We start from the raw sequence: 14805 nt of genomic DNA, 5'->3' as shown, positions 1-14805 counted from the left end.
CAAAACGGATTAAAGACCTAAATGTAAGGCCAGACACCATCCAACTCTTAGAGGAAAACATAGGCAGAACACTCTATGACATAAATCACAGCAAGATCCTTTTTGACCCACCTCCCACCTTTATCTCCTAAATGGGAATGAAAACAAAAATAAACAAATGGGACCTAATGAAACTTAAAAGCTTTTGCACAGCAATGGAAACCATAAACAAGACAAAAAGACAACCCTCTGAATGGGAGAAAATATTTGCAAATGAAGCAACTGACAAAGGATTAATCTCCAAAACAGACAGCTGGTCTCTTTAAGTGCCAACAGTCTGAGCCATCTGTCCATCACCTAGATCACCCAGCCCAGGCATGTACACATAGTAGGTGTATAACAGATGTATAATAGGTGCATAGTAAGCGCTTATTCAGTTGAACTGAAAAGTCTTCAAGACTCAATGATTTCCAGTTGTAATGGTGAACAAGAAGCACTGGAACCCATGCTTCAAGTGTTTCCCTCTCGGATCTGATGAGACGGGTAACTGTCTTGGACATACCAAACTGAAGGTTTATTACTGAAGTATCAGTCCGTACAGAGCTCTGCCAGAGGGATGAGATGAGCAAGCTCAGGAAATGAAGCCAAAGATGGGAAAATGGGAAGGTGACCAGGTGGTACATCAAGATAAAGGAGCGAGGCTAAAGTCAGGGGTTTGGAGAAAGGGAGGGAGTCGGGGTGAAAGGTGAGGGAAACAGAACAATTCAGGCTGGAGTTGAGAACCTTCATCATGTTCTGGGAAATGTATCACCTGCCTCTGAATGAAGCCCACTGGGAGGAACAGGTGTGATGGAAGGAAAATGGAGCTATTCACTTCCCTCTTGATAAACAGATAATTTTAGACAGTCTGGTGGTAATAAAAAACTTTCACGGGTGAGATGCAGCTCCTTCAACTAAAAAGACATTCCTGCTGACTCAGAGCAGCTACTTAGGATCTCCATGGGCATATTTTGTTGTAAAACTCTAGAGAAAGCCAGGGACTGTTCCCCAGGTCAGTGCTTGGACGAGCAGAAACAAAGGGTCCATCTGTAGGATCCGCTGCACTGTGCAATTAGGACCTGCTGAGAAATGGCAGGTGAGGTCAGAAGAACACATGTAGCTAAGAAAATGCACCCTGACATGGAGTTTTTATTACAAACAAATATAGTACATGTCAGGGATGCGTCTGGGGAGGGGAAGGATCATTGTGAGGTCCAAATTCATAGGCAGAAGCCTTTGCCTGTGGGTGCCCTCCTCACCCTGTTTGGGAGCAGCTCCCAGGAAGCAGGGATGAGTCGTTCCTTTCAGCCTCCCCTTCCACCACCCTGACTGCCCTCTGTGCATCCCCTGGAGTCTAAATCAAGTCCCAGCTCCATGCTCAGCAGAGTTGCCCACTGGTTTGACTTAATTCTGTGATTCACCTTCTAGTGAAGGGAATTTCTTTGATAAGCCCATCAAGACTGAAAACTTAAACCTCCAAAACTTTCCTAGTAAAAAGCTTAAGATTTCTCCCAAACTTGCCTGACAGATGCAAACTGCTCCCAGCAACCAGGGTAGATGGCCTTGAGCCCACTATTGCAGTGAGACCCCCAACCCTCAGAGCATGGCTCCAGGGCCGTGGATGTTAGAAGTTCCAGCAGAGACATTCTCCAAATACAGTCTGAGGCATTCTCCACTGGTGTTGCCCACCAGGTGCCCATCTCTGGGGCTGCTTAGGAGTCAGGTGGGCCGAATTGGAAAGATCTGCCTCTGCTCCTTGCCAGCTGTGTGACATCAGGCAACTTACCTGCTCTCTGTGACCCGGCTTCTCATCTGTAAAATAGAGATTATAATACGCACATCCAAGAATGAGTTTGGGAGTGTTCCCCTTCTGCTATATTTTGGAAGAGTTTGAGAAGGATAGGTGTTAGCTCTTCTCTAAATGTTTGATAGAATTCGCCTGTGAAGCCATCTAGTTCTGGGCTTTTGTTTGTTGGAAGATTTTTAATCACAGTTTCATTTTTCAGTGCTTGTGATTGGTCTGTTCATATTTTCGATTTCTTCCTGATTCAGTCTTGGCAGGTTGTGCATTTCTAAGAATTTGTCCATTTCTTCCAGGTTGTCCATTTTATTGGCATAGAGTTGCTTGTAGTAATCTCTCATGATCTTTTGTATTTCTGCAGTGTCAGTTGTTACTTCTCCTTTTTCATTTCTAATTCTATTGATTTGAGTCTTCTCCCTTTTTTTTCTTGATGAGTCTGGCTAATTGTTTATCAATTTTGTTTATCTTCTGAAAGATCCAGCTTTTAGTTTTACTGATCTTTGCTACTGTTTCCTTCATTTCTTTTTCATTTATTTCTGATCTGATTTTTATGAATTTTTTCCTTCTGCTAACTTTGAGGGTTTTTTGTTCTTCTTTCTCTAATTCCTTTTGGTGCAAGGTTAGGTTGTTTATTCGAGATGTTTCCTGTTTCTTAAGGTAGGATTGTATTGCTATAAAATTCCCTCTTAGAACTGCTTTTGCTGCATCCCATAGGTTTTGGGTCATTGTGTCTCCATTGTCATTTGTTTCTAGGTATTTTTTGATTTCTTCAGTGATCACTTCGTTATTAAGTAGTTTATTGTTTAGCCTCCATGTGTTTGTATTTTTTACAGATCTTTTCCTGTAATTGATATCTAGTCTCATAGCGTTGTGGTCAGAAAAGATACTTGATACGATTTCAATTTTCTTAAATTTACCAAGGCTTGATTTGTGACCCAAGATATGATCTATCCTGTAGAATGTTCCATGAGCAGTTGAGAAAAATGTGTATTCTGTTGTTTTTGGATGGAATGTCCTATAAATATCCATTAAGTCCACCTTGTTTAATGTATCATTTAAAGCTTGTGTTTCCTTATTTATTTTCATCTTGGATGATCTGTCCATTGGTGAAAGTGGGGTGTTAAGGTCCCCTACTATGAATGTATTACTGTCAATTTCCCCTTTTATGGCTGTTAGCATTTGCCTTATGTATTGAGGTGCTCCTATGTTGGGTGCATAAATATTTACCATTGTTATATCTTCTTCTTGGATCGATCCCTTGATTATTATGTAGTGTCCTTCTTTGTCTCTTCTAATAGTCTTTATTTTAAAGTCTATTTTGTCTGATATGAGAATTGCTACTCCAGCTTTCTTTTGGTTTCCATTTGCATGGAATATCTTTTTCTATCCCCTTACTTTCAGTCTGTACGTGTCTCTAGTTCTGAAGTGGGTCTCTTGTAGACAGCATATATATGGGTCTTGTCTTTGTATCCATTCAGCCAGTCTGTGTCTTTTGGTGGGAGCATTTAGTCCATTTACATTTAAGGTAATTATTGATATGTATATTCCTATTCCCATTTTCTTAATTGTTTTGGGTTCGTTATTGTAGGTCTTTTCCTTCTCTTGTGTTTCTTCCCTAGAGAAGTTCCTTTAGCAGTTGTTGTAAAGCTGGTTTGGTGGTGCTGAACTCTCTCAGCTTTTGCTTATCTGTAAAGATTTTAATTTCTCCATCAAATCTGAATGAGATCCTTGCTGGGTAGAGTAATCTTGGTTGCAGGTTTTTCTCCATCAGTTTAAATATGTCCTGCCAGTCCCTTCTGGCTCGCAGAGTTTCCGCTGAAAGGTTAGCGGTTAACCTTATGGGGATTACCTTGTGTGTTATTTGTTGTTTTTCACTTGCTGCTTTTAATATGTTTTCTTTGTATTTAATTTTTGACAGTTCGATTAATATGTGTCTTGGCGTATTTCTCCTTGGATTTATCCTGTATGGGACTCTCTGTGCTTCCTTGACTTGATTAACCATTTCCTTTCCCATATTAGGGAAGTTTTCAACTATAATCTCTTCAAATATTTTCTCAGTCCCTTTCTTTTTGTCTTCTTCTTCTGGAACCCCTATAATTCGAATATTGGTGCGTTTAATGTTGTCCCATAGGTCTCTGAGACTGTCCTCAGTTCTTTTCATTCTTTTTTCTTTATTCTGCTCTGCAGTAGTTATTTCCACTATTCTTTCAGGTCACTTATCCGTTCTTCTGCCTCAGTTATTCTGCTATTGATCCCATCGAGAGTATTTTTAATTTCATTTATTGTGTTGTTCATCGTTGCTTGTTTGCTCTTTAGTTCTTCTAGGTCCTTGTTAAATGTTTCTTGCATTTTGTCTATTCTATTTCCAAGATTTTGGATCATCTTTACTATCATTATTCTGAATTCTTTTTCAGGTAGACTGCCTATTTCCTCTTCATTTGTTAGGTGTGGTGGGTTTTTATCTTGCTCCTTCATCTGCTGTGTGTTTTTCTGTCTTCTCATTTTGCTTATCTTACTGTGTTTGGAGGTCTCCTTTTTGCAGGCTGCAGGTTCGTAGTTCCCTTTATTTTTGGAGTCTGTCCCCAGTGGCTAAGATTGGTTCAGTGTGTTGTGTAGGCTTCCTGGTGGAGGGGACTAGTGCCTGTGTTCTGGTGGATGAGGGTGGATCTTTTCTTTCTGGTGGGCAGGTCCACGTCTGGTGTTGTGTTTTGGGGTGTCTGTGGACTTATTATGATTTTAGGCAGCCTCTCTGCTAATGGGTGGGGTTGTGTTCCTGTCTTGCTAGTTGTTTGGCTTAGGGTTTCCAGCACTGTAGCTTGCTGGTCGTTGAGTGAAGCTGGGTGTTGGTGTTGAGATGGAGATCTCTGGGAGAGTTTCGCTGTTTGATATTACGTGGAGCTGGGAGGTCTCTTGTGGACCAGTGTCCTGAAGTTGGCTCTCCCACCTCAGAGGCACAGCACTGACTCCTGGCTGCAGCACCAAGAGCCTTTCATTCACATGGCTCAGAATAAAAGGGAGAAAAAGTAGAAAGAATGAATTAGTAGAAGTAGAAAGAAAGAAAGAAAGGAGGCAGGGAGGGAGGGAGGGAGGAAGGAAGGACGGAGGGAAGGAAGGAAAGAAAGAAAGAAGATAAAGTAAAATAAAATAAAATACGATAAAATAAAATATAGTTATTAAAATAAAAAATATTAAGAAAAAAAATTTTTTTAATTAAAAAAAACCACACAGATAGAACCCTAGGACAAATGGTGGAAGCAAAGCTATACAGACAAAATCTCACACAGAAGCATACACACTCACAAAAAGAGGAAAAGGGGAAAAAATCATAAATCTTGCTCTCAAAATCCACCTCCTCAATTTGGGATGACTCGTTGTCTATTCAGGTATTCCACAGATGCAGGGCATATCAAGTTGATTGTGGAGCTTTAATCCGCTGCTCCTGAGGCTGCTGGGAGAGATTTCCCTTTCTCTTCTTTGTTCTCACAGCTCCCAGGGGCTCAGCTTTGGATTTGGCCCCGCCTCTGCGTGTAGGTCGCTGGAGGGCGTCTGTTCTTCGCTCAGACAGGACGGGGTTAAAGGAGCCGCTGATTCGCGGGCTCTGGCTCACTCAGGCCGGGGGTGGGGGGGGGGGGCACTGCGTGCAGGGCGGGGCTGTGGCGGCAGAGGCCGGCGTGACGTTGCGCCGGCGTGACGTTGCACCAGCCTGAGGTGCGCCGTGCGTGCGTTCTCCCCGTGGAGTTGTTCCTGGATCCCGGGACCCTGACAGTGGCTGGCTGCACAGGCTCCCCGGAAGGGAGGTGTGGATAGTGACCTGTGCTCGCACACAGGCTTCTTGGTGGCGGCAGCAACAGCCTTAGCGTCTCATGCCCGTCTCTGGGGTCCCTCCGCGCTTTCAGCTGCGGCTCGCGCCTGTCTCTGGAGCTCCTTCAGGCAGCGCTCTTAATCCCCTCTCCTCGCGCACCAGGAAACAAAGAGGGAAGAAAAAGTCTCTTGCCTCTTCGGCAGCTACAGACTTTTCCCTGGACTCCCTCCCGGCTAGCCGTGGCGCACTAACCCCCTGCAGGCTGTGTTGACGCCGCCAATCCCAGTCCTCTCCCGGCGCTCCTACTGAAGCCCGAGCCTCAGCTCCCAGCCCCGCCCGCCCCGGCGGGTGAGCAGACAAGCCTCTCGAGCAGGTGAGTGCTGGTCGGCCCTGATTCTCTGTGCGGGAATCTCTCCCCACTTTGCCTTCCGCAGCCCTGTTGCTGTGCTCTCCTCCGCGGCTCCGAAGCTTTCCTTCTCCGCCACCCGCAGTCTCCACCCGCGAAGGGGCTTCTAGTGTGTGGAGACCTTTCCTCCTTCACAGCTCCCTCCCATTGGTGCAGGTCCCGTCCCTATTCTTTTGTCTCTGTTTATTCTTTTTTCTTTTGCCCTACCCAGGTATGTGGGGATTTTCTTGCCTTTTGGGAAGTCCGAGGTCTTCTGTCAGCGTTCAGTAGGTGTTGTGTAGGAGTTGTTCCACATGTAGATGTATTTTTGATGTATTTGTGGGGGGGAAGGTGATCTCCACGTCTTACTCCTCTGCCATCATGAAGGTCTCCCTATTCTATACTTTCTATTCAACCTTCCTCCCATGCTGGGCACCCAGGGATTCTAAGGACTGGATGTTGAACACTTCAGCCTAAGAGGATGTCCCAGGGATCATCTCCCTAGAAGACAAAGGCAGCTAAAATGAAAACAAATGACTTTATTTTTTAATTCTGGCACTCAGTCACTTCCTCATTTTCCCGTTTACTGAAGACACACTCATCAGACATGTAGTAGATTCTACTTCCATCATTCAGTTTACTCACCTGCAACATGGGATCCTATTAGAATCCAACTCTCTGGGCTGTTGTGAGGATTCAGTTAAATGATGTACATAAAACTCTTAGCATAGAGCCTGGAAAGAGAGTGTGTGCTTACCAAATGGTGGTTATTATTAGGTGTAGTATGTATGAGGTTCTGTGATGGGCATTGGAGCTACAGAGAGATCAGGCCATCTCTGCTCTAGGAAAGGTCTCATTGAACAGCAAAAATGATAAAGTATTCATAGAATCATGTTCCAGCTCTGATGGGAGTACAGAAGAGAGAGTGACTAATGCAGTGCGGGTCAGAGCTGTTTTCAGAGAAGGGGGCATATTTCAGTGGGGTTTTAAAGGATGGATAAGAATTCACCATGTAAAGGGAGGGAAGGATTTTCCTGAAGAGGGATCAGCATATATGAAAACACAAAGGTTCATAAGAAATCTCTCTTGCTTCTTGCCCTCCCTCTGGAACCAAGCACAGCTGAGCTTTGAATTTCATACCTCATCACGATGTTGATCATACGATGTTGGCTGGCCTCCTGCCAGGCCTGACCTCCCTGGTGGACCCATAAGGCTGCCCCCACAATCTCAAGACCTGTCAAAAATAGAACCCTTGGGGCTTCCCTGGTGGCGCAGTGGTTGAGAGTCCGCCTGCCGATGCAGGGGACACGGGTTCGTGCCCCAGTCCGGGAAGATCCAGCATGCCGCGGAGCGGCTGGGCCCGTGAGCCATGGCCGCTGAGCCTGCGCGTCCGGAGCCTGTGCTCCGCAACGGGAGAGGCCACAACAGTGAGAGGCCCGCGTATACCGCAAAAAAAAAAAAAAAAAAAAAAAAAATAGAACCCTTGTACTTGTTCTGAAATTTGATCTGGAAAAGGATGCCTGGCAATGGGGATGAATCTGGGGGGTCTGAAGAGGGGGATTGCTTTCCAGTACTCTGTGATTGAGTAAGGGACAGAGGCAATATGGGCACTCAGACAGGGCTTGTTCTAAAGTCATAGGACTCCTAGGACTTACTCCTGGTGCCCCCCCTACTCCCCAGCCTCTCATTCCTCCCGCTAGGGACCCTTGCCTTCATTCATTCTTTAATCACATTCTAGGTGCCAGAGATTCCTATAGGTGCTTGACACATGAGCCAGACAAAGTCCTGGTCCCTATGCAGCTTCCATTCTAATAGGGATGTCAGAGAGTAGCCAAGTCCCTACCCCCATGGAGCTGTTTTGAGTGGAGGTGACAGATAATGAGCAAGTCGGCCATGTCAGGGCCAAGCTCCATGAAGGAGATAAACATGGAGTGGTAGCAAAGGAGGAACCACTCTGGTCGGCAGGGAAGGACTGCAAGCACATGACCTTGACGGGATCTGAAGGATGGGGCAGGGAAGCACCTTCTGGCCAAGCTGGTACCTCTGGGTAGAGCAGCCTTGGGCTGTGCATCTTAGGAGACCGGCTCTGCACACAGGATGCAGGAGACCCTCTGTCCCCGACTTAGTGACTTGGATTATCTTTAGTGCCTTCTTGTCCCAGCCTGCGTGGCTCACTGGGATCTCGTCTACTGTGTCACCTTCTTCAGTGTCCAGGGACAGTTCGTGGGTCACTGTCCCTGGGAAGCTTTCTTTGACCCCTGTCTCTCCACCAGGCAGAGTTTGGCCCTTCTCCACCCTCAGAGGACCTTTCCCAAACACAGCTATCGCATTACACCCACGTGATGCGGGATGCGTGCTGGCTGGCGTCCCGGCCAGTCCGTGAGCATCTTGAGGGCAGAAATGGTGCTGGGTTCACCCCTGTTGCCTGGTACTTAGTCAGACACACAGGAGGTGCCGGACAAATATCTGTTGCTGGAAGCATAAGTGATTTAGTTCCCTGAGGGCAGCAGCCCCATCTTCTAACCCCGAATCCCTCCATTGTTCCTCCACCACTGCCCGCACAGTGCCTGGTGCAAACTGAGCCCCGATAAATGCTTGTGGAATAAATGATTATTTTCATTACTCTATCAGTCACCACAGGCTTCCTTTAAATAACACATATTCTGGTGCATTTAAATGTTCATTTATAAATAATTAACCATGTCACCAGGAAGTTTGGAGAGAAGAGACTTACAGGGTAAGGAGGGGCTGGCAGAAAAAAGTTTTTATGACAAGATTAGCAGGAATAGTGGAGAGGAAAGGCTTGGGCTTGATGTCCTGGGCACCAGCCCCTAACTAGCTGCATGACTGCAGGCTCTCACAGCTGTCTGCAAACAGAGATCATCTTTTTTTTTTTTTTTTTTTTTTTTTGTGGTATGTGGGCCTCTCACTGCTGTGGCCTCTCCCGTTGCGGAGCACAGGCTCCGGACACGCAGGCTCAGCGGCCATGGCTCACGGGCCCAGCCGCTCCGCAGCATGCGGGATCCTCCCGGACCGGGGCACGAACCCGTGTCCCCTGCATCGGCAGGCGGACTCTCAACCACTGCGCCACCAGGGAAGCCCCAGAGATCATCTTTTTGATTTAACTGTATCTCAGGGTGCTTGCAGGATCAGATGTATTCACCAGTCTCCTAGGACTGGGGATACAAGAGTGCATGGGGTAGACGAGCTGTCTTTCAGGGGCTTATCATCAAGTAAGTTAATTGTGGTAGATTTCATACTGGTGGCTCCCCACGTGGCCTCACTTCCTAGTGTTCATGCCCTGTGTAGCCTGTGTCCTTGTGACTTGTTTAGGCCAATGGGCCATCAGCGAGCATAATCGAGTTAAAGGATTGACACATACGTGCACGCTGGGGTTTCTCCTCTCAGACCCTCACTCTGGGAAGGCAGCCATTGTACTGTGAAAGAAACTTGGTTAGACTAGTATGTGATGGGAGGCCACGTGGACAGAGCCCTGGAGGATGAGGGCGATGAGAGTGACGCTCAGCTCAGCATCGCTCCCAGCTAAGCTCCTACTGAATACAGAGAGACCTCAGCTCCTCCACGTAAAGCAGAAGAACCTCCCAGCAGAACTCAGTTGACCCCAGAATTGCAGAAGTAATAAATCATGGTGGTTTTAAGCACAAAGTTACTATTGAGAACAAATACACATGAAAAAGCATTATTACTGTGCTATTGCTGGCTCTAAAATTCATTTCTAGAGGAGCTCAGGGCAGGTGGCTTAACCCAGAGATGATTTCCAAGCCAACTAGGAATTCTTAGTTGTTGGAAATGATTTGGACCATTTTCTTCTTTGATTTCCTGACGGCTGGGAATGCAGTTTTAGGAAACAGAAGTAAAGGTACTTTAAAAGCTGAAAAGTCGTAAGCTCCAAGCCTGGGTGATAAATTAATAGGGGAGACGCTTTGTGGAGACCAAGGTGGGAATATGCTGTGGTCCCCTCAAATCCTAGTGGGAAGCCCCTGCTTACACCACACACATAGAAGGTAGGGCATGTGGTGTCACTCTGGCCCTGGCTGGCCTTTGTCCAGTAGATGGATGCTCACCTCCCATCTTTAGGGTGGGCCCGGGGTCAGCGGGAGGCGGTGGAGGAGGCAGCCAGCTGGCGCCCTGGGGATTGGAATGTCTGGCTCTCGCACCTGCACCGAGGAAGGAACTTGCCTTCCTGCCCAGCAGTGCAGACCCGCACTCAGAGATGTGGGTTTTCAGCTCCAGCACCACGCCTGCATTCTTCAAGATCCTTTAGGCCTAGTTTTTTCTCTCCTCTCAGTAGCAACTTCCTTTTAGGCATGGCCTTTAAGCCCTCTCTCCCTGTGAAACAGCCTGGGCTTTGCGAGGCATGAGTTTAATGGGAAGGGACTGCGACCAGCATTTAATCCTGGCCATCCAAGGATGTGAGTGACGGTTGGTTTTGTGCACTAATCTGCTTAATCAGCACATCTCCTGGAAGACCTAGGAACTGCTGGGAGGGTCCTGAACGCGATTAGGGCGGCTGGGGTGCTTTGCTGTTTCAGACTCGACTGTGTACAAGGCCCATTCAAGTGCTCTGTGTACCGTACACTGTTCAATTCTCGCCCGTCATTCAAAATGGATGTGATGATTGTTGTATTGCAGATGAGGGAATGGCCTTAGATCAAATAACTTGCTCAAGGTCACACAACTAACAAGTGATGAAGTGAGGACTGGAACGTCTGCCTGACTCTTTTCTTGCAAATCTGGTCACTGGGACTCCAGGGTCATCAACACATAGAATCTGAGCATGGAAGGGCCCTTGGAGTTCACATGTCCATCCTTACCAGTGGCTGGGCAACGTCCACAGACATAATTCTGGTGTGATGGGGAGCTTACTACCTCACCAGGCATCTGGCTCCTTTGTTTCACAACTTACTCTGACAAAGTTCTTTCTGTTGGATTGAATCTCGTTCCTGGGCCTTTCTCCTAGCAACCTAATTCTGCTCCTGGGGCCTCCTCCCTACACAGCCTTTCAGAGACCGAGGCCTCGCTGCCTCTGCTCCCTGGCCTTCTCCTGGCACCCTAGCCTTCTTCTTTAACTCCCCATCTTCTCTGTTATAGATGAAAGAGCCTGCCCACAAAGGGCTGATTCATCCAAAGGGCTGCGCTGAACCCCAGGGTTGAAGGAAGCATTTCTAAGGTGCAGGAACCAGAGTCCGCCTGGCAGGGAAACTCTGTGTTTAAACAGCAAAATTCTCATTTATTCCGCCTGCCTAATGGTGTACACACAGCTAGTCAGTGGCAGAGGGGGACTTGGGACAGGCGGGTTTGATGCTGAGGCTTGTTCACCTTCCCCCTGTCCCCAGCACGACACCTGCAGGAAAGTCCCAGCCTCTCTCGATGGCGCAGGAACAGGACACCACTGCTGGGTCAGTGCCCTCTACTGAGGAGCTTCTGGGCAGAGCTCTCCTGGAGAATGCCGGCTACGTGCGCCTTAGATTCCTAGACACTATTCAACACAAAGAATCCTTTCTTTTTCTTTTGTTTTGGGCCACACCGTGCAGCATGTGGGATCTTAATTCCAGGACCAGGGATTGAACCCACGCCCCCTGCAGTGGAAGCGCGGGAGTCTTAACCACTGGACCACCAAGGAAGTCCCACAAAGAATCCTTTCTGATGGGCCCCTGAGAATGTGTCTGGTGGGATTTTATGCTGACAGAGGGCAGGGTGGAGTGAGGGACACTCCAGAGGGTTAATAACCTGCTGTGTAAAAGTGGGCAAGACCCCACGCTAGGGTTAATAACCTGCTGTGTAAAAGTGGGGAGGACTTGCTTCCTCCTCTGCAGAAAGGCGGCTTTGGGCCAGATCCATGGCTTTCTAGTGGCTGCCGGCCTTGCTGAGACCCCAGACCTGGACACCACTGTTCATTTGGTCTGGGCAGAGGTGTGGACACTGGTAGTTTTTTAGAAGCTCCTTGGGGGATTTCAGTGGGCAGCCAGGCTTACGAACCAGTGGGCTGGATAACAGTAATCTCTTTTTTGGACTTGTCAAAAGATTGGGAGTTTACCCAGTTTCACAAATGTTGTCTCATTTGATTGTCACAAGGAGAGGTGGGGAGGATGGGGATTCTGGGCTCCACTTGGGAGATGAGGACATTGGTGTTCAGAGAGTTTAAGTGACTTTCTCAGGGCCGCAGAGGAAATACAGCAGAACTGAAATTCAAAATTAGAAATTCTGATTCCAAATCCCGGGCTCTTTTCATAACCTCTTCCAGCTCTAGCAGTTGTGTACCATCCCCTGCTAAATCACCTGGCATTCTCCAGGACAAGGCTTCTACTGTTCAATAATAATAATAATAATGATGATAATAATAATTTATAGTTTACTAGGCACCCACAATTCGTTGGGTCCTCCATGGGCTTGTTATAATTCTCCCAGCAACGCTGCCAGGTGTGTATGTTACCCTTGGATTCACAGATTAGGAATTTGAGGAACAGAGAGGTTTAGAAATTTGCCCCAGGTCACACAGCTGGCTCGTGGCCGAGCTGGAATTTGAACTTGATTTGTCTCATTGGGAAAGTTCATGTGCCCTCCCCTGCGCCACATGGCCTTGCTTCTGAAGCCTGGCAGGATTCAAGCCTTTCTGCTGTCTGCCCACAGAGCCTCTCGCCTTGGAAACGACTGTCAGTAACTCCTGGGTATTGATGGCTTTCTGCCCTCCCTGCCAAGGCTCGGCTGAGTCCCGTGGCTGAGATTCAATGACACAATAGAAAAGACAAACAAATTAAAAGAGGAGCAGGGCTCTGTAAACAGCTTCTTTAATGACTGTGAGGACCAAGCTTGCCTCTCTCCTTTGGCGCAAGCACCTGCTGGCATCTTGGATGCCTGGGTTTTCTCACAGACACCAGCAGTGTGTTAAGTCAGCACAGACGGGCAGGCGTGGCTCATGGCGAGTGGACAGTCCTTAGCGCAATGCACAAACTGCTCTAGAAGGACCCTTAGGGTAGGTGTTGGAATCCAGAGATTCCAAGGAGTTGGTGATATATCAGGCTCCCTCTCTGGGGGAGTTTGTTAGAAATACAGATTCCAGAGCCTTACCAGAGATGCTGGTTTCAGGGTGGGGAGGTGGGGAGAATGGGCCCAGGGATCTGCATACTAAACCGACCTCCCCAAGGCGATGCTGATTCAGCTTGTTCCCAGCCAACTTGGGTTGGGAACCCCAAGTTCTTCCTGACTTAGATAAAAGCTCAAAGTGGGGAGTGACTTGCCCAGAGTAACAAGGCAGGTTTGCAGGAAAGCTGGACTCCTCACCCAGGGCTCCCATGATGACCTCCTCCTATCTTATTTTGGGAATTTAGTCTGTGATGTCAGAGATCCAGGTACATTAGTTTGCTAGGGATGCTGTAGCAAAGTACCACAAACGGGGTGGCTTCAAATAGCAGAAGTTTATTCTCTCGGTTCTGGAGGCTAGAGGTCTGAAACCAAGGTCTCAGCGTGGCCCTGCTCCTTCTGAAGCCCCTTGTGGGGGGCGGGCAATCCTTCCTGCCTCTTGCAGCTTCTGTGGTGGCTGGCAGTCCTCGGTGCTCCTTGCCTTGCAGCTGCCTCACTCTGATCTCTGCCTCTGTCATCACGGGACCTCTTCCCTGTGTGTCTGTGCCCAATTTTCCTCTTCTTATAAAGCCACTAATCACTGGATTTAGGGCGCACCCTGATCCAGTAAGACCTCATCTTAACCAATCATATCTGTAAAGACCTTTATTTCCAATAAGATCATATTCTGGGGTTCTGGGTAGACATGACTTTGGTGGGGTGGGGGGGGACACTATTCAACCGACAACACCAATTAATACACTCATTCACCCCCAACTCTCCAAATAGCAGGACTCTTCCCAACCTTCAGGTCTCAGGGAAAAAGCCACTTCCCCAGGGAAGCCCTCCCTGACTACTCCACCTACACTGAGGGCCTCTGGCCCAATTATTCTTCATCACAGCCTCCTACATGCTTCCTTCACAACAATGTTGCCATTACCTGTCTACACCCCCAGACCTGAAACTCCTTGAGAACCAGAACTGTGTCAGTTCTGTTCTCCAGGTGCCAACGTAGCCCTTCTTATGTAGCCAATGAATGCTTGAAGGAAGGAAGGAGGAAATATTCACCAGGCTCTGGTCCAGCCCTGCCTCTACCTGCTGTGTGACCTCGGGAAGTCTCTGAGCAGCCTGGCACCTTAGTAGCCTCCTCTGTAAGAGCGGGAATCTCTCTGAAGACCCATTATTTCGAGAGGAGTTTGCCACTGTTTCCATCTTCATGACAGATGCCGCCCCCCCCACACCCCACCCCGTGTTCAAAAGCCCCTCCTAGTAGATTTCCTGTCCTCCCAGCCTTTCCCTCGCGGCCTCTGTAACTTCATTTTCCATTCAACTAATTTGGATGATTTTGCTTTTCTCAGCATTTATAAACACTCTCCTTTCCCCTCCCACCTCCCCTCCTCACCCCCCAACCAGTTTTTTCCCTCCCTCCCATCTCTGCTGTTATGAAAGGAGGGTCAGGTGCTTGCAGTACACAGTGAGTCTAATTACCCAGGAAAGTAATTAACATTTCTAATAGAAACTGCCACTGCTCATTGTCATTGGGACCACAGAAAAGCAAGAAGGTAAAAGAGTTTGTAATTAAAGACTCCTTACTGTGGGGTCCCCATTCTGTTCTGCAACTAATAAGTCTTGTGCTGGGGAATGAACATACTGAGTTTCATGGAGACAGACAGGGCTCTGCTGGAAATACTCTTACTGTTTTTTTTTTTTTTCTGTCCT

Source organism: Delphinus delphis, chromosome 11, assembly GCF_949987515.2.
Source record: "Delphinus delphis chromosome 11, mDelDel1.2, whole genome shotgun sequence".
In the NCBI taxonomy this organism is placed as follows: domain Eukaryota; kingdom Metazoa; phylum Chordata; class Mammalia; order Artiodactyla; family Delphinidae; genus Delphinus; species Delphinus delphis.
Note: the sequence above shows the minus strand (reverse complement) of the source record.